Here is a 20,131-nt window from a genome sequence, read left to right as displayed (position 1 = left end):
ATTTCCACCGCATTTTACCTTCTCACGGTCTTATTTTTTCTTGGGGGTTACTGTTTAGAAGTTACTCAGTTTGTTACATGTAGCGTCCCACGTCTGCCATCTAGTGGAATAAAGTGTTTAAGACAACTTTTAGGGACAGTTGCAATTTAAATCAGGCACAGTGTTGCTCCTAAAAGAAATTACTCCTTTCATCAGAGTTCAAAGCAATGCCTGGACTCCAGCTTACCAAATTTATGTAGTGAAACTGAAAATTGCATTTAATTTTCTAAAATGGTTTCTGGATATACGTTTGCTGTTTTATTAAATTTTGCAGAGCTTCTGAAGAGTTGAGTAAAGAAAGGTAGCCCTGTTATATTTGCTGTGAAAAGTGTGATAGTGAAACTAATGACAGAAATGATTTTTAGGAGAAAAGCTAAAATTACGAGGAGGTGTCTTTTCTGAGGACCATCAAAGGTCACAGCCATTTTTCATAGAAAAAGAAAATTACAAAACTAGGTCGTTAACCTTGTTAACTGTATACCATGGAGTATTTTAGGCTGTTGACAGGTGTTCTTGAAAGACAAAGGGAACACATAGCTGTTTCTATGGAACAACATAGTAGCAGATGGTTTTACTTGTATAGTTTACTCATATTTTTCCACATAGATGAGTGAAGAATATATTAGTTATTTTTTACCATCAATCCGTGATTTTTCAAATATATTCTCTGATTATAAAAGTAGCACCGTTTCCTTATAGATAATTTAGAAAACTTGGAAGTATATAAAAAAGAAAAAAGACACCTGTAATTTTCCTTTCCAAAACACATATAACCACTTTTTAAAAAATCATTTTGATGTATTTCCTTTCAGCCTTTCATCTCTTCATAGATGTAATATATTTATAATTTTTCTTTGACAAAATTTTAATTTTGTTTAAGTTTGGTTCCACTTTTCTTAATTAACATTACAAGATGAACATTTTCACCAGGTAATTCAAGAACACAATTTTTAACAGCCATAAAATGTTTTCCATAATTATGTACAAAAGTTATTTAACCAGTACTAATTATTAAAAGCATAGGTGGTTTCCAAATATTTTGCTTTTAGAAATAATGCCACCTAGAAAGCAGCGGGGTGGTGGCGGTGGTGTGCTGAATTGGGCGATTGGGATTGACATGTATACACTGATGTGTATAAAATGGATGACTAATAAGAACCTGCAGTATAAAAATATAAATAAAATTCAAAAATTAAAAAAAGAAAGAAAGAAATACTGCCACCTTGAACTCCTGACATGTACATATTGGTAAGAATTTAATTGTTTCCTGAGTACATATTCCCTTGAAGTTTAAGTGTTCAAGATTATGAAATATTTTAAGGCTTGTGATTTTAAGAGCAAAGTTACCTTTCATAAAGTTGTAATAATTTTTTTCAGGCTAGCATTGTATGACAGGATCCCTTTCATCTCACCCTTGCAACATCATTTTCATTTGATTAAATAAATGTAAAAAGAATATCTCACTGTGGCTTCCCTGGTGGCGCAGTGGTTGAGAGTCCGCCTGCCGATGCAGGGGACGCGGGTTCGTGCCCCGGTCCAGGAAGATCCCACATGCCGCGGAGCGGCTGGGCCCGTGAGCCATGGCCGCTGAGCCTGCGCGTCCGGAGCCTGTGCTCCGCAATGGGAGAGGCCACAACAGTGAGAGGCCCGCGTACCGCAAAAAAAAAAAAAGAATATCTCACTGAATGTTAATTTGCATATCTTTGATTATTAGACAGACTGAATTCTTTTATGTTTACCAGAAATTACATTTCTCACATCATTATTTGTACTTTTCTTTCTCGTGTGGTATTTTTCTTGTCAACTTGTTAGAGCTATTTACAAAGTTAGGCTATCAATCATTTTTCATCATATATACTGCCAGTCATTTCCCCAGCTTGTCGTGTGTGTTTTATTTGGTTTGTGAAGTTTAACTTTTTTGTGTGGAGTAAAATTCACCAAATTTTTCCTTTACGCTTCATTTTTAGTTTTTATGTTCAGTGATGCCCCTTTCATTTTCCACTGTCGTCTCTGTCTTTTGCATATTCTTTCCCATTTCCATTTCTTAGAGGCATGTCTTTTTGCATCTTTTTGAAGATATCCTTTAGAAATAAAAATTATTTTCATTTGGCTCTTTATTAAACCATTTTCCAAGGTAATTTTCCCCTTAGTCTTTGGGATAAATGAAGCAGCATCTTCCATAGGTCATAATTAGTGTAAATTTCTCTCCACTTGTAGAAAAGTTTTTATTATGAGAGTTAATTTTCAGTACTGTTATGAAATTTTTCCTTTTTTTAATTGGAATTTTAATGGGACACTGGGAGACACTGGGTCATGAAATCCTTGCCATCCTAAACCATACATCTATTTAATATCTTTTATTCAGTAAGCATCAGGAGAGAGGGAGAAATGAGTGAAGGCCGGGAGAAGTGAAGATAATTCTAAGTGATACTATTGATGTGAAACAAGTAGACTGCCAGCTATTTCTCCAGCAAAAATGGGTTTATTCTGGATCAACAGAGAATTGCAATTCGGAGTCTGCAACCATGGAGAGCTACGTGCAAATCCCCCCACAGCAAAGGAAGGAGAACACTTTATAAGAGAGAAAGGAAGTTGAGAGGGCTACGGTAAACAGAGTCCATGGCTTTTCAATGGCTGAGTCCTGCAGGAAAGAAGAGCATTCCTTCTTGTTGTTGGGCTCTACTATCATCACAGGGTGTGAGAGCTCCCCCTTCTGGTCTCCCAACTCTATTTAATTAAACTTTCTGTTTATTAATTTTTTATAATACTAATTCATGTCTGATACTGACAACAGGGATATGCTTGCCTTCTTGCTGGGATTGTGGGTCAGGTTAATTCCTTTGGTATCTTAAATATGGAGTTCTGAGGAAATTGAGGCAGTCAGAATGGCTGGTGTTTTGATCCTTTAAACATTTCTCCCACCTATACCTTGCTCAGCCATTACTAAATCATAGCATCTCAATTTTCTCCAATCCCTACTCATTGATGTGAAAGGTTAGTGAAATTGAGGAGTATGACATTCCAAGCCACAGTGTGCCCTTCCCCTGGGGTCCATCTGATAACCTGAACTTTCTGCCCTTCGGTGGTAGGAAGGCACCTTGAATGACATTGCAGCTCTGCACACTCGTTAGTGGTTTTACCTTCTAATCCAAGATGAAGGCAAATGAAGGTAATGCCCATCAATTATGTTTTGTTCTGTTTTTTTTCTTCTTCCCCTCCTCCAGTTTCTCCTATAACAACACCATAATCTAAAGTTTAAATGCATATGAAGTGAAACAATAACTTATGGCACCTCCACACAGTGGTAAAATGGTTAAGAGCCAGGCCTTTGTCAGACCTCCTGGCTTGAGTGCCTGATCCACCATTACTACCCGTGGCCAAGTCACTAAACTCTTGCTGCGCCTCCCTTTTCTCATCCTTAGGTGTGGTTATAATTCTCCCTACTTCACTGAGTGGTTGTGAGGATAAACTGAGATAACCCAGCTAGCATATTTAGAAGAGGGTCTGCTACATAGTAAGAGCTCTAGAATGTTATTGGGTATGTAGAGTTGATCTCCTTTAAACAAAATACTCAACATGTCCAAGCGGAAGCCTCATCGCATCAAGGATAATCTAAGGGATGATAATTTTACACTCTTCCACCAGGGTTCTTTATAACTATATTCAAGTGTTAATTTTCAGGGAGCAGAATTTGAAATGTTAGAAATCACAGATAATTTGAGATCAGAGATATATACATTTTCTCCCTAATAATAATGCAAGTCTAGGTATTTGGGATTTGCCATTACAGCAGCCTCTTTGAACTAGCGTAATTGTAAATGGGGAGTTAGGAGAGTTCCAGCTGAACTTTAGGGACCAAGGGACCTAGAACTTTTGCCTCAGGATTTCCTTCTTGCTTGTCTCTTGCTTTACTCTCCCCTCTCACTCTCAACTAGCTCTCTCTGTTTCCCATTTCCCAGGCCACAGGGTCAAAAACATCGCTTTCAACAATTCCAAGTTTATATATTAATGCTCCGGCCACCAGAGCAACAGAATGAATCAATACTGCTTTCTAATTCTAGCTCCACCCATCCCCCAGACCAATACACTGGGACCACTTATGGGACCATCCAGGTGATTATGCTTACCACTCCTGGTCCCATCAACTGAGACTCCTTAGGGCCGGGAGTTTACATAGAGAGTGTACATAAAATGATGGTTTATAAATCTCTGTTGGGGCAGAGAAACTACAAATGCTAGAAATTATAGATAATGAAGACGGTTTAGAGAAAATAAGAGCTCTGAAATAAACATTTTATTTATTTATGACTTATGAGTTCATACCTTACTTGAGACCACAAAACCTTGATGAGAAGAGAAAGTGATTGATTTACAAACTTTTATTTTACCAAATAATTGGGGGGAGGCACATCTATCAGTAAAGCAAAAATAGTACAGCTGTGGTTTATTTCAAACCGTATTCACACTTGACTATTTTTAAAATCAGTATTTATTTGAGGAGAACTATTTCTATAGCATTTAGAACTGAATTCTTCTAAGATGCCGCTCCTTCCAGCTGAGATTCAGCAAGTGACTTCTATAGGTTTAATTTGTCCTGCAACTATTGACTGTGAGATTTAGAAAATGCTAAGTAAGCTGTGGGTTCACTGCAGACATTAATGTCTGTGTTCATCATACAAGATCTAAAACTGAATATAAAGTTCCCTGTCCCTTGTACACAGATAAAGTAGCAAAGTGTGTTTTTTTCTGAAGCGCCCCTTCCCAGTCCTTGCTTCAATCTCCACCAACCTTCAGGCACCCAGTGTTCTCTGGCGCCCCCTTGTGACTGTCAGGAGAGCCCAGAAAACTAGTTTTCAGAATCATTGTTGAAAATATTACATATTAGTTTCTTTCACTTTCGAAAGTTCTGTATTATTTCAAATTGCAGAAAAATAGAGGTTAAGAAACAGTCACTTACATATACACCAGTTAGATTTAAGAAATATTAACATTTTACCATTTGCCTGAGACCTGTCTAGATTTACATACAGAGTAAAGCACATATCTTAAACATAAAGTTAAATCAGGTTTGGCAAATACATGTTTTCATGTAACCCACAATGCTACCAAGAAAGAGTGCTTTTCCATTACTCTAGCAAGCTCCCTTAGCCCCCTTCCCAATTAACTACAATCCCAAACCCCCAGATGCAGTACTGATTTCTATCAGAATTATTAGTTGTCTTAGAATTTTATGTAAATGACATCATACTGTTTGGATTCTTTGGCTTAGAATAATGTTTTTGTGATTCATCCACATTGCTGCCTGCATTAATAGATTATTGCTTTTTTAAAAAAATTTTAAGCAGCATTCTCTTGCACGAATATACCAGGGTTTGTTTATCCTTTCTCCTATTGATGGACATCTGGGTTGTTTGTAGTTTTGGGCAGTTATGAATACAGCTACCGTGAACAGTCTTGTATAATTCTTTTTGAGGGCATATATTTTTGTTTCTCAGAGTAAACGCCTAGGGGAAGAATTGCCAGGTCATAGGGTACATGTATAACATTATAAGAAAGCGCAAACAGTTTTCGAAGTTCATGAACCACTGTGTGATCAAGCCACCGAGTTGGCTGTTCTCTTGCTCTCTATACATTCCCTGCTCCACCAGTGCCTGCTTCACCTACACCCTACTCGCATGACTGACCTAACTACAAACTTGCCTAACCTTTCAATCAGAACATCTCCACCTGTTAGCTGATCAAGGGGGTGGTGAGGGGCGTGCCCCTCTGCTAGTTTCCCTGGTAACCAGTGAGCCAACCTGACACTAATTCCCCCTATAAGTGGTAACCTCCCCCTCCCCGGGGAGCGTGGACTGCCGCCATGTTCTGCCTGTCCTCCGCGCGCAGTGGGGTGTTGCTTCAGGACGTTGCTTCAGAAATGTAAGTAAGATCCCCCATGCATTAAACCGTTGATGTTTCTGTCGCCACTGACTCCCCGTTCTTTCTTCCGGCTTCAACCTGGGCAGGTACAGAGCTTGCAGGCAGGCCTGCTGGGTGCAACCCAGCAACCATTTTACAATCTAATCAACAGTACATGTGAGTTCCAGTTGCTCTGCATCCTCAGCAATATTCGGGGCCATCAATTTTAAACAAATGTATAATTCTAGCCTTTTAGTGTATGTGTAATAGAATTTCACTGTGGTTTTAATTTGCATTTCCCTAATATGTTGAGTGCCTTTTCACGTGCTCACTGGCATTTTTATATCTTCTTTGTGAAGGTTTATCCCTGCCTATTGCCCATTTACTCTTATTTGGATTGCTTTCTTTTTCATATTGAATTATAGCAGTTATTTATATATTCTAGAAACCAGAATTGTGTGACATAAAGATCAGAAAAGAAGAAGTAAAACTGTCTCTTTCCAGAGAAGACGATAGTTTACATAGAAATTCTTATAGTAAGTTTTGAAATCGTGAAGTGTGGGTCTTGAAATTTGTATTTTTCAGGATTGTTTTGATGATTCTAGTTTCTTTGCATTTCCATATAAGTTTTAGATTCAGCTTGTCAGTATCTTCAAGAAAGCCTGCTGGGACTTTAATTGATACCGCATTGATCTTATAAATCTGTTGCAGGAGAGGGAAGTGTCAAGGCCTGGGACCCACAGGAGTCCTTAGGATGGACTGCCAAGTGAGGGTTCTTGGCTTTGGGCAGGGAAGAATTCAAGAGCTAGCCAGAGTAAAGGGAAAGCAAGTTTATTTAGAGGGATATATAGTCCATAGGCACAATGGAAAACCTCTCAGAAACTGAAAGTGGCCCCAGGGCATGGGGTCTTTAGTTTTTACGGGGTTAAGTAATTTCGTATGCTAACGAGTGGGAGGAATATTCTTGCTGTTGCGGGGAAAGGTGGGGATTTCTCAGGGACTGGGTCACTGCTCACGTTTTGGCCTTTTATGGTCTGTTTCAGAACTGTCATGGCATAAAGGGGAATGATATTTAGTATTACAATGAAGGTATGAGCTAAAGGTCAATGACCGAACTATTCTCAAAGCCACCTTGATTTCAGCTGGTTCCAGCTGGTCTTTATCACATTCCAACAGCTGAGCCCCTTCTTCACTATCTAGCCTTTGTGTCCTGCCCCTTTCCCTCCTGTCGCAAATCAATTTGGAGACAATTGAAATCTTAATAACTAATATTGATTTTTCCTAATACATAAACATAGTATATCTCTTCACATATTTTGAAATATTTAAAATTTCTCTCAGCAATATTTTGAAGTTTTCAGTGTAAAGATCTTGCACATCTTTCATTACATTTATCCCTAAGTATTTTATTTTTTGGTGCTATTATCAGTGATAGTTTTCTAAATTTTATTTTTCATCTGTTAGTTGCTTGTACACAGAAATACAATTAAATTTTATAATGAACCTTGTATTTTGTGATCTTTTAAATTCATCTATTAATTTTTGTTGTTGTTTTCCTAAATTCCCTGGGAATTTCTATGTAAACAATTGTATCATCTGAAAGTAGAGACAGTTTTCCTTTTTGATCTTTATGTGTTTTATTTTTTCTGGCTGTATTGCAACATCCAGATTCAGTATAATGTTGAATAGAAGTGATGAACCCAGATATCCTTGCGTTGTACCTTATCTTAGGAGAAAACTAGTCACCATTAAGTATGATGTTAAATGTAGGCTTTTCATAGATGTTCTTTATCAGTTTGAGGAATTGTCCTTGTATTCTTGGTTTAATGAGTTTTTATCAACAACAGGTTTTGAATTTTAACATTTTTTCTGCATTTTTTGAGATGATCTTGTACATATTCCTCTTTAGTTTAATTTGGTGAGTTACATTTATTAATTAACAAATATTATTAACCAACGTTGCTTGTTTAACACCTTACATTCATGTGATAAACCTGATTTTTGTCATCATGTTTTATCTTTTTAATGTATTTCTGTGTTTGATTTGCAAATTTTAAAAAGGGCATTTATATGTGTATCATGAGGGATATTGATATTGATCCTCAACTTTCCTTACTTTCACTGTTATTCTCAGGTTTTCATATTAGTTTAAGCTGGTCTGGTAAAATTATTTGGATACTTCATATCATTTTTTTTTTTCTGAAAGAGTTACTGTAAGATTGGTACTATTAATATTTCTTCCTTGAATATTTAATAGCATTCACAGGTGAAGCCATCTCGGCCTGAAATTTTCTTTGTGGGAATGTTTTAAACTATAAAGTCAATTTACTTAATATATACGGGGAACATTTAGATTTCCTATTTCTTCTTCTGTCAGTTTTGATAATATTTGTCCTTCAAGGAATTTATTCATTTTGTCCAAGTTGTTGAATTTGTTGGTATAATGTTGTTCAATAATTGTTGTTCAATAATAATCAAGAGAATAATATCTCTTGATTATTCTTTTTTTTTTTGGTGAGAAATTATATCTCAATGTAGTTTTAACTTGCACTCTTCTTATTGTAAGCTAGATTGAGTTGTTTTCATAGATTTGAGTGGCATTTCCATTTTTCTTTGACCTGTCTCTTCATTTCTTTTGTGCATTTCTCTATTTTTTTCCCCCAACATTTAGAAGATCCTCATATACTAACCATAATAATCCTTTGTACTATAAGTTGCAAATATTTTTCTCATTTATCTTTTCAGTTTTAGTGGTTTTTGCCATGCAGTTTGTACTTTAATGTCATGAAACACATACATCTTTGTCCTTATTGGTTCTGGATTTTATTATTTATTTATTTTTAACATCTTTATTGGAGTATAATTGCTTTACAATGGTGTGTTAGTTTCTGCTTTATAACAAAGTGAATCAGTTATACATATACATATGTCCCCATATCTCTTCCCTTTTGCATCTCCCTCCCTATCCCACCTCTCTAGGTGGTCACAAAGCACGGAGCTGATCTCCCTGTGCTATGCGGCTGCTTCCCACTAGCTATCTATTTTGCATTTGGTAGTGTATATGTGTCCATGCCACTCTCTCACTTTGCCCCAGTTTACCCTTCCCCCTCTCCGTATCCTCAAGTCCATTCTCTAGTAGGTCTGCATCTTTATTCCCGTCTTGCCCCTATGTTCTTCATGACCATTTTTTTTTTTTTTAGATTCCATATATATGTGTTAGCATACGGTATTTGTTTTTCTCTTTCTGACTTACTTCACCCTGTATGACAGTCTCTAGGTCCATCAACCTCACTACAAATAACTCAGTTTCGTTTCTTTTTATGGCTGAGTAATATTCCATTGTATATATGTGCCACATCTTCTTTATGGTTCTGGATTTTGAGTCATAGTTAGGAAATCAGAATTGTTTCAGATGGGAGTCATTGTGTGAGAAAACCTCTGAGGACCTTTGTGCCTGAGATGCTTTCTTATTTTTTATTACTCTCTCATATTAGAGTGAAAATTTGGCTGGATATGAAAGGCTAGGTTCAAATTTCTTTTACTTTGAAAAATTTGATTTGCTCATTTTGTGTCATTCAGGGTCGCTGAATTTGTTGGTATAATGTTGTTATAATATCCTCTTGATTATTTTAATGTCTAGAGGCTCTGTCGTAGGTTTCCTCTTTCACCTGTGACATGGATAATTTATATTTTCCTTTAAAAATTTTTTTTTGATTATTTGGGCCAGTCTTTAATTAATCTTATTGATCTTTTAAAATAATTTGCTTTTGAATATACTGATTTCTCTCTGTTGCTTGTCTGTTTTCTATTACTGATTTCTGCTCTATTTTTCTTTCTACTTGGTATTTAGTTTACTCTCTTATTCTTTTTAGCTTCTATGGTTGTAGTTTAGATCATTATTTATAACCTTTCTTATTTCCTAATATTAGCATTTACACCACAGTGTTTCCTCTAAAGCTCCACTTCAGCTGAGTTCCAAGAGTTTTGGTATGCTAAGTTAACTTTATTTCTTCCCCTGAGTTCTTTGGAGAGAGAGACCTTGCCTTATTTAGTATATCTCCAGCACCTACTGCAATGCTTGGTAAAGAATAATACTCAATAACTCTTACAATAAATAGTATCTTTCCTTACCAATTTTCTCTGCTTTCGGTACCCTTCTGATAGCTACTTTGTCAAGAGGTCCTCTTGTTCTCTGGTAGCATACAAAGTCCTCTCTGCACTAAGGGCCTGGGTTACTTCTAGCTCACATCCCCTCTCAGCTATTCAGGACATTCTTAGTCTTCATTTGCACTGTCAATCGTAACAGGTAAGATACCCAAGATCTTTTTATAATCAACAATGAAAAACCACTTTAAGGAAACATCCACAGCTACATAAATTAAAAATAAAAAGCAAAAACCAATATAAACAGATTTTTCTCATGGCTGTTTTTCTCCTTCAAAACCTATGCCTTTTGTCCTTAATTCAAATTACTTATTACACAACCTTCTCATGATCTAGGCAGTGTTTTGTCCACCGTGGTTAACGTGCTTATTTCCTTACTGCAAGAACACAACTTACCTCTCTGAAGAAGTGGAGGAGAGAAATACATTACTCTCCTTTGGGGTTCATCTGCATTAAGAACAATTGATGGAAACAAAGATTCATAATATTACCTATTATTTTTTATTAACATTTTCTAAAATCTCATGGTAACCTTCTTTTGCAGTGTGTTGCTTTAGACAAGCTCAATTTTATGCTGCCAAATTATGAACTATATAGAAGTGTGCATAGAAAAGGTTCCTTATTTTCCAGATGTACATGATACATCTGTGGCTTCTTGAGCATCAGCAAAGGCACCATGGCAGTTTTATTATGAAGACCCCAAACAGATCCTCTTGTTTTTCATTTAAATCAATTGCACATTTTCCAGTCAGAGCTGCTAGGCATAACAGCCTTGGCAAGTTTATCTTGAAAAAACCATTTAGAGTAATTTGTGATGGAGATTGGAGATGATTCAGTTGCCTGACAGCTGCTCTGTAGTCAATCACAATGACAGAAGTAAATTAATCCCCTGGCTTTCTCAAGAAACCTTTATGCAGACAATCTTGTCAAAGAGAAATGTGATGGCTCTAATATTAAGTAGAAGGTTGAAGCAGGTTTTCTTTAAGGTACGCAAAGCTATCCTGCATTTGACTGCCAGCCTCTCAGCAGCTCTTCTGGAAATAAATGCTGAATCATCTAGGTCTTAAAGGGATGAAATTTGGAGCATGTCTACACAAAAATTTGGGGGAAGGAAATACCAGTTATGATTGTGACTCATTAAAGAAGCTCTTGAAGTTTTATGTTCACACCATAATTTGTGGAAACGTGGGCAACTAGGTTTAAGATTGTTGAAGCCAATTGATTTTTATTGTATGAGCGAAAACATTTTGCAATGCAGTGGTTTTATCCCAGAGAACAAGAGGGAACTCAAGATATATGTTTCAGGCCATCCTGACATGGAAGACAAGTTTTTGTTTTTTTGTTGTTTGTTTGTTTGGTGACTTTCCATTGTTCTGTGAAAACTTGACAAAAACTTTGGAGGTGGAAGAAATAATGCTAAGTTCTCCTCACTAAATATATCGAGTTCATAGATGCCACAGACATACTTCTTTTAAGATGATCCTTTTTTTTTTTTCTTTTCCTGTGAGGCTTTATGTGAAGATAGAAGGAATTTCAGATTGAACGCTCCATGGTCTGAATTCCAGGGAAATAGCTCAATGAACTCCAAGCTGAAGTGTTTCTCCTTGTGATCCTAGTTAAAAATAGGGGATAACAGTTTAAATGCTTCACCCTGTAGGATGATGATAATAGCCTATGTTTGCAATTATTTCATTTTATCCTTGCCCCAACCTGTCAGGTAGGCAAGGCAGGAAGTAGTATTCCCAGTTTTATACAGGGGGATATGGTAAGGTGACTGGCTTAAAGTCATATGGCTAATAAGTGACAAAACCAGCACTCTCACCTAGACTCTGGTGCTTTACCTCTGTCAAACTGCAGGGATTTCTTTTATTTTCTCCTTTGCTTTCTTTTTTCCTTCTAGGAAACAAACAGCTCCAAATATTCACTGAAGATATTATAAAATGTCTGGACTAAAGATTCCTATGAGGAAATAACTGGGAATTGTTACATTTCCAAAAATTGATCATAAACATAGTTACAACTATTTTTTTTATGTCTGCACGTGAAAAGACTTGAGTTTAACAGGCTTCAAATCTGAGATCATCCAGCCAATTTTCTAAAAATGTGAGATATAAAAGTCAAGAGACTTGACAGTTCTTTTTTTTTTTTTTTTTTTTTTTTCCCTACGCGGGCCTCTCACCGTCGTGGCCTCTCCCGTTGCGGAGCACAGGCTCCGGACGCGCAGTCCCAGTGGCCGTGGCTCACGGGCCCAGCTGCTCCGCGGCATGCGGGATCTTCCCGGACCAGGGCACGAACCCGTGTCCCCTGCATCGGCAGGCGGACTCTCCACCACTGCGCCACCAGGGAAGCCCTGACAGTTCTTTTTTTAAAAAAAAAATATTACAGTAGAATTTTCCATTCTGGAATTTTGGATATATTGGTAACATCTGGGGAGCTACTTAATAACATATTTTAAATATAAGGTGGGTGTGGTAGGCTGGATAATGGCTTCCCCAAAGATATCCAGGTCCTAACCCCTTGAATCTGTGAAGATATGGCTTTATGTGGAAAAGGGGATTTTGCAGGTGTGATTAAGTTAAGGATCTTGAGATGGGAAGTTTATCCTGGATTAACCGGGTTGGCCCAATATAAACACAAGGGTCCTTATAAGAGAGAGGTGGGAGGGTCAGAGTTAACAGTAGGAGATGTGAAGATGAAAGCAAAAGCTTGGAGTGACACGAGGTTGGAGTGAGCCAAGAAAGGAATGCAAGTGGCCTCTAGAGGTCGAAAGAGGTGAGAAGAGATTCTCCCCTGAAATCTCCAGAAGAAATGCAGACCTGCTAACATCTTGATTTTAGATTTCTGGCCTCCAGTACTGTAGGAGAATAAGTTTGTGTTGTTCTAAGCCACTAAATCTGCGGTAATTGTCACTACAGAAATAGGGAAGTAAAATAGTGGGAATTTTTCTTAGTTTTTTTTCCCCTTCAATTCAGAACATCTTCCTCAAGTACAAGTGTATCTGTTTTACTAGATTAAAGGCAACATTCTCTTGCATTACATTGTTTTATGTAGATTTGTGATATCTTAATTACTGGCGAAGTTTCAAGTTTTGTTTAATTGAACTGAATCTTTTCGAAGGAACATTTGATTTTCGTTGGAGAAAAGTAGGCTCCCTGAACAAACATTACTCAGACGTGGGCTTATTTTTTTTTTTTTAATGAAAATGGTTTATTACATTTTCTTGTTATGAAAATATTTATTCTCCATGAACGTTTCAGGAAATAAAAAGGTATAAATAAGAAAATCAAAGTTGTCTGTAATCCTACCATATCTGGAAAATGCTCTGATGTCAAACACAGTCTAATCTTGTGGAGTTTCCCCTGAAAGCAGTGTGTTCTTCTCCAGTTGATTATCAGAGAATGAGGGCTCTGGAGGTGGGCTTTGGACCCGAGAATGAGCTTGCGAAATGAAAGAAGTAACACTGACAGTTATCAAGGGTCTGTGTGGTGTTTAGCCTGATAGAAATGCCTCAAGTTGTCCTAGAGCCATGGGCTAGGACAGGTGACTCTAGCAAGGAACCCAGAGGATACAGCTAGACTTAGGCCCTATGTGTGTACGTAGAGCCATAAATCATGTTCCTCCTAAACACTTCCCTTTCCTCCCTTTGCCCCAGATCCTTCCATAGGGTCTTGGTGAAACTTATGGATTGGTCTCTTCTACTGCAGAGAATTAATTGAAATTCTGCCTCTGGGGTGGAGTCACAGAGGTTAGCATAATCTCCTCTTCCCAGGAGCTTAGGTGTTACCAGCATTCAAAGAAGGAGTCACTTAGTGTTTGGTGGCTTCTCCTAACATCATGAAATGCTGTCTGGCTGCTGCAGAAGCACCAAGTCCCTTTACCAATCAGGCACTGCTGCACTAGCTCTCACGACTCTCCTTGGAGTCACTTATCTGCCAGGGCGAGTGTCCAGAATCCTCCAGATATGAAGCACAGGAACCATTGCTTGTGTGATGTAACATTACCGAGGCAAATGCAGTAGGAGAATGACTGGTGCTACCTTGATTTCAGCACCCAAATTAGAGAACTGAATTATGTTCCCTTCTTCAGTTTCCTGTTGTGTGATGACATAAGCCTATCTCCTGCTTCAGACTCTTCAACCAAGAGACAGATGTAGAAGGGAGTCTGGACATGACTACCCTGATGTTGACCTTGTCTTCCATCTCATGGGTGAAGCAATGCAGGGGCAGTTCAGAGGTACTTCTCAGCCCCAGGTTCACATTGTCTAACCCAAAGTTGCAGCGGTCATAAGCTGAGGAGGCAGCAGCAAATTGGTGTGATGAAGAAGCTGGAGCTAAAGAATGCAAGGGACCTGTTGCTAAAGCATGTGAGACAGCATCCTGGGGGCCTTAGAAGTAGCTGGAGTTCGTGGTGAGGGGGACTTGATTTCTGACACGTTAGTGGTAGCTCAGGCATGTTTATTTGGGCATGGAAGTTAAAGTGATGACATGTGGAAGTTGGAGAGCCTGCCTTTTACACTAGCAAGCTGTCGTCTACAAGAGCAGCAATAGGAGATCCTTGTGTCATGTAGCGCTGTATGTTTAGAGGCAGCAAGAAAAACACCTGCTGGGCTGCCTTGTACGGCTGTGTAGGATTTGCTCTGAACAGTTCTGGTCTATGATGTACATGATTTTCCCTGGAGTTTTACAGTGCAGCTGCCCTGCCATCTGATTTCTGTGTATTCAGGGATCTGAAGTTCAGTGGGTTGTCTGATATTATCTATCACATACTTGAGCATTAAAACCCTCAGGGGTTTGCCAGAGTCTTAAAAGACATTTGATGTCAATCTGTCTAAAGATGAGACGTCTATGGAAATGTGTGTGTGAGTGTGTCAGTGTGTGAATACGTGTGTGTTACAGCATGATCAACTTTGTTTCTTGGGATTCTAATGAAGTTATAATTGTAAATGTGTGTGTAATCTGCAAGACTTTCAATCCTGTTGCCTTTGGTAATAACCAGGCTCAGAAGTTAACAATTAGGCAGTGCTAGATACAGCTCTTTGGGGGCGTGGTTGTGATGAGATAAGTGGATATACGGCCCTAATTTTTCTGTAGAAAATTTAAAGCATAACATTAAAAAATTTCTTTTGGAAAACAGACGTTGGATTCATGGTAGTTAAAATTTCTGGCTGGAGATAACATCTTGCATTAGACACTTTGCACTCAACCATCGATTCAGAGAGGAGCAACAGTACAGATAATCCCATATGTAAAATAATCCAAAACAGGCTTTATTTGATGTTGGAATGCAAAGTAGCAGCTTTGCCTGTAGTTGCTCTGAGAAAGCAAGCTAGCTCATTCAGAAGCAAGGGGGTGAAGACTTCTTGCAGGTGTGAAGATTTCTTGCAGGTGTTAGATATTACCTGATTTCCCATTCTTCACGAAATGCCGTCTGTCATTTTGCTCCACGTTGAGTACGAGTGAAACCTACTCTTAGATGGATGAAGAGCGTTGTGCTGGTGAGAGAGGCCAGGCCACCAAGGCCAGTCTGGGCTTTAAGAATGGCCATTCTCTCTCAGCTTAGGTTGTTTCTACTTCAGCTTCAACCCCAAGCCGTGCAAAAGACTAGGTAAGGAAAAGAAAGAAGTGGACACAGCTCCTTGTTACCTCTCTGGTTCTTCAACAAAATCCACCTAAAGTTTGGTCGGTGTGACCCATGTGGAATGGGGAATCCTTTAGGTCAGGGCAGCTCTGGGCAGGAGCAGACTGCCATTATGCCAAAACCGCACAACTCAGATGGGATTTGAACCCAGCCAAAACTCAGATTGGGACTCAAACCCACACTTTTAATTGAAATCACACACCTGTTTTCAGATCTTAATGAAACCCAGGTTCTTTATGTCTCGTCATCACAGAAATAAATCCGTGAGAGACAAAGTGATAGGTAAGAATTGGATTTATTTAGAGATACACACATTCCAAAGACAGAATACAATCTGTCTCAAAAGGTGAGAACGGCCCTGAAATATGCGGTGGTTAGTTTTTATGGGCGGGGTAGTTTCATAGGCTAACAAGTGGAAGGATTATTCCAACTCCTTTGGAGAAGGGGCGGGGATTTCCAGGATTTGGGCCACCACCCACTTTTTGGCCTTTGATGGAACTGTCATGGCACCTGTGGGTGTGTTACTTAGCATATGCTAATGTATTACAATGAGTGTATAATGAGGCTCAAGGTCTACTGGAGGTCGAATCGTCTGCCATCTTGGGCCTAGTTGGTTCTAACAAGTTTATGCTATGTCCTCAATGGCTATGTCATTCTTTTAAAGGTTGTGCCCTGCCCCCTTCCCTCCTGTTTCAATATCACTGGGCTGAGAATATGCCACATTGGCATTTATCGGCTACCTACTACCATATAAGGGATTCCTAGGTGGGCACTGGTCCTATGTTCTTATCCTTACCGACTACACCTGCCCAAAAGGTCATTCCAGAGGTTTTGTTTCTATCTTTCGGGGCACAGGATTCACTTGGCAGTCTCCACTGCCTCGTTTTGAGCTCTGGCTAACAGGAGCGAGGGTCAGGCTGTGGTTATCCCCCGTCTTTCTGAGGCATGGCTGACCAACCTGAGACTATATTGGCCAGCCTCCCTTGCGGCTGGGTGTAGTTAGGTGAGCGAATTCTCACTGATTATATATGAGGGATACTAAGAGTACCAAGTGGTAGGAGAACCTGAATCCTTGATGACGTAGCAGAGCCGGGGATCCAATCAGTCCTGCAGTGGTTGGCTGTGGCCTCCTGCTGTGTAAGATGATTATACATGGCCTCACTGATTCAGCACTTTGAGTCGGGGTTCTTGCAGCTGAAAGCATGCAAATGAATACTGAGGAGGCCAACTAGTCCATCTGTGGGCTTCTTGTCAGCGTTTCGTCCAGAGCAAACACGACTGATTTAGACCTTTTCAGAATTTACAGGCTTAACTCTTCTGCCAAGTGTGTTTTAAATTTAGCCCGTCTCCTTCCTGCCGTTGTTTAAGCACATGATTTATTGTCCTGTCAGTAGAGAAAAACTCTAGGTGATATACGGAGTGTTATTTTGTGAATCTTCCCAGCTACTTCTATTCCAGTATTAATTAATCTCTAGAACTTTAAGACTTTCTTGATAGATCTTATTTTATAACCCTTTAAATTGAATCCAAAGCAACTAATTATATTCTAGTCCAATTGATCTCTTTTTTTTTCTTTCTTCAATTATACTTTAAAACTTTTATGCTTCAAAAACTTGGGAGTGAATAATTGTTCTAACACGACTTCCGAACTCCACAATTGCCCTAAGTTAGGAAAGGCCTGTAAACAATTAATAAACAGAAACCTCAATTAAATAGAGTTGGAAGACCAGAAAGGGAGGTCTCAAGCCCTGAGACAATAGCGAAGCTGATGAGAAGAAAGACCTGCTTTCTTTCCTGGCAGGGACTCAGCCAGTGAAAAGCTTTGGACTCTTTCTTTACTATAGCCCTCGAACTTCCTTCTCCCCCTCAATAAAAACGCTCTCCTTCCCTTGCTCTGTGGGGACTTGCATGTGCCTTGCCATGGTTGGAAACCCTGAATTTCAATTCTCTCCTGATCCTGAATAAACCCATCATTGCTAGAGGAATAGCTGGCAGTCTATTTGTTTTAGGTCAACAGGCCCTTTCAGCTTTCAAAAGCAATCCTTTGGAGGGCCTCCGGCTTCTACCTGCTCCCTGGTGGCAAAGCCAGTGTCACATGTTTTAGGTTTTCATAACTTCCAGAGACCAAGTTCTGTTTTCTATTTCTGAGTAACAAATCATACACAAATTAGTGGCCTAAAATAACAATAATATATTCGGCTCACAAACCTGTGATGTGGGCATAGTTTGGTGGGGTTAGCTCATCTCTGCAGAGTAATGACAGGTGAGGTTTCCTTTAAGATAACTCACTCATCTTGTCTGTTATATTGGTGCTGGCTAATGGCTAGGGGTCCAACCAGTGTTGGTTGTTGGTTGGAGACTTGATACCTTTCTAGAGTGGCCACTCCACGGAGCTAATTGAGCTCTTTCACAGCATGGTGGCTGGGTTCCAAGAACAAATGTTCTAAGAGAGGGGAAGAGGAAGCTATCAGTCTTAAGCACAGCATCATTTCTACAATATTTTGTTGATCAAGCAGTCACAACGTCTGCCCAGTTCAAAACAGTGAAATGTAGCAGAGGTAACAAAGAACTTGCAGCCATATTTACCAAGTAGAATATACTAATTTTATCCAGATTTTAAAAACCAAGAAAAATGGAAACACATAAAAGTTAATTAATTTCCTCAAGGTCACACAGCTTGAAAGCATAGAGCTGAGATTTTAATCTAGGTGGTATTGTTACAGACTCCTAGTTCTTTACAAGTACACCTTTATGAGAAAATTTGACAAAGGCAAACCTCTTACAACTGATCACTATGGTTTAATATTAAGTCTGCCAATCAAGGCCTAAAGAGAACCAAGTCTTAAAATATAGAAGTATAGGGAGCACTCCGGTTGATCAGTGAAGCCTAACTTTTATTTCAGTGTGGTGATGTAACAAATTTTAACAATTATTAAACAAATTTTTTAAAATTTTATTTTTTATAATTTTTATTGGATATTGTTGATTTACAATGTTATGTTAGTTTCAGGTGTACAGCAAAGTAAATCAGTTATACATATACATATATCCACTGTTTTTTAAGATTTTTTTCCCATATAGGGCATTACAGAGTATTGAATAGACTTCCCTGTGCTATACAGTAGGTCCTTGTTGGTTATCTATTTTATATATAGTAGTGTGTGTATGTCAATCCCAATCTCTCAATTTTTCCCTCCCCCAACTTACCCCCTGGTAACCCAAATTTGTTTTCTACATCTGTAACTGTATTTTTGTTTTGTAGATAAGTTCGTTTGTACCCTTTTTCTTTTGGATTCTACATGTAAGTGATATCATACGATATTTGTCTTTCTCTGTCTGACTTCACTCAGTATGACAGACTCTAGGTCCATCCATGTTGTTGCGAAAGGCATCATTTTGTTCTTTTGTTATGACTGAGTAATATTCCATCATATGTATGTACCACATCTTTATCCATTCCTCTGTTGATGGACATTTAGGTTGCTTCCATGTCCTGGCTATTGTAAATAGTGCTGCAATGAACATTGGGGTGCATGTATCTTTTCAAATTATGGTTTTCTCTGGATATATGCCCAGGAGTGGGATTGCTGGATCATATGGTAGCTCTATTCTTAGTTTTTTTAAGGAACTTCCATACTGTTCTCAATTGTGGCTGCACCAATTTACATTTCCACTAACAGTGTAGGAGGGTTCCCTTCTCTCCACACCCTCTCCAGCATTTGTTTGTAGATTTTTTGATGATGACCATTCTGACCATTGTGAGCTGATACCTCATTACAGTTTGATTTGCATTTCTGTAATAATTAGTGATGTTGAGCATTTTTGTATGTGCTTTTTGGCCATCTGTATGTCATCTTTGGAGAAATGTCTATTTAGATCTTTTGCCCATTTTTTGGTTGGGTTATTTGTTTTTTTTAATATCTATCTATTTATTTACTTTGGTTACGCTGGGTCTTCATTATGGCATGCAGGATCTTCGTTGTGGCATGCGGGATCTTTAGCTGCGGCATGTGGGCTTCTTAGTTGTGGCATGCATGTGGGATCTAGTTCCCCCACCAGGGATCAAAGCCAGTCCCCCTGCATTGGGAGTGTGGAGTCTTACCCACTGGACCACCAGGGAAGTTCCGGTTGTTTGTATTTTGATATTGAGCTGCATGAGCTCTTTGTATATTTTGGAAATTAATCCCTTGTTGGTTGCTTTGTTTGCAAATATTTTCTCCCATTCTGAGGGTTGTCTTTTCATTTTGTTCATGGTTTCCTTTGCTGTGCAAAGGCTTTTTTTTAGTTAGGTCCCATTTGTTTGTTTTTTTTATTTTCATTATTCTAGGAGGTGGATTGAAAAAGATCTTGCTGTGATTTATGTCACAGAGTGTTCTGCTTATGTTTTCCTCCA

At 38.6% G+C, this 20,131-nt stretch overlaps 1 long non-coding RNA gene across 2 annotated transcripts in view; it reads left to right on the top strand.

The window, feature by feature from the left end:
• The first annotated feature begins 5,876 nt into the window (after positions 1–5,876).
• The window catches only part of LOC114901750, a 97,663-nt gene continuing 83,408 nt past the window's right edge, over positions 5,877–20,131 (top strand). For both annotated transcript variants that reach the window (XR_003795275.1, XR_003795274.1), the window contains exon 1: positions 5,877–5,958. This is a non-coding gene — a long non-coding RNA (uncharacterized LOC114901750). The remainder of the gene's footprint in view (positions 5,959–20,131) is intronic.

Source organism: Monodon monoceros, unplaced genomic scaffold, assembly GCF_005190385.1.
Source record: "Monodon monoceros isolate NGI ecotype Baffin Bay Population unplaced genomic scaffold, NGI_Narwhal_1 Super_Scaffold_2, whole genome shotgun sequence".
Lineage (NCBI taxonomy): Eukaryota > Metazoa > Chordata > Mammalia > Artiodactyla > Monodontidae > Monodon > Monodon monoceros.
This window is presented reverse-complemented; position numbering and strand designations above follow the sequence as displayed.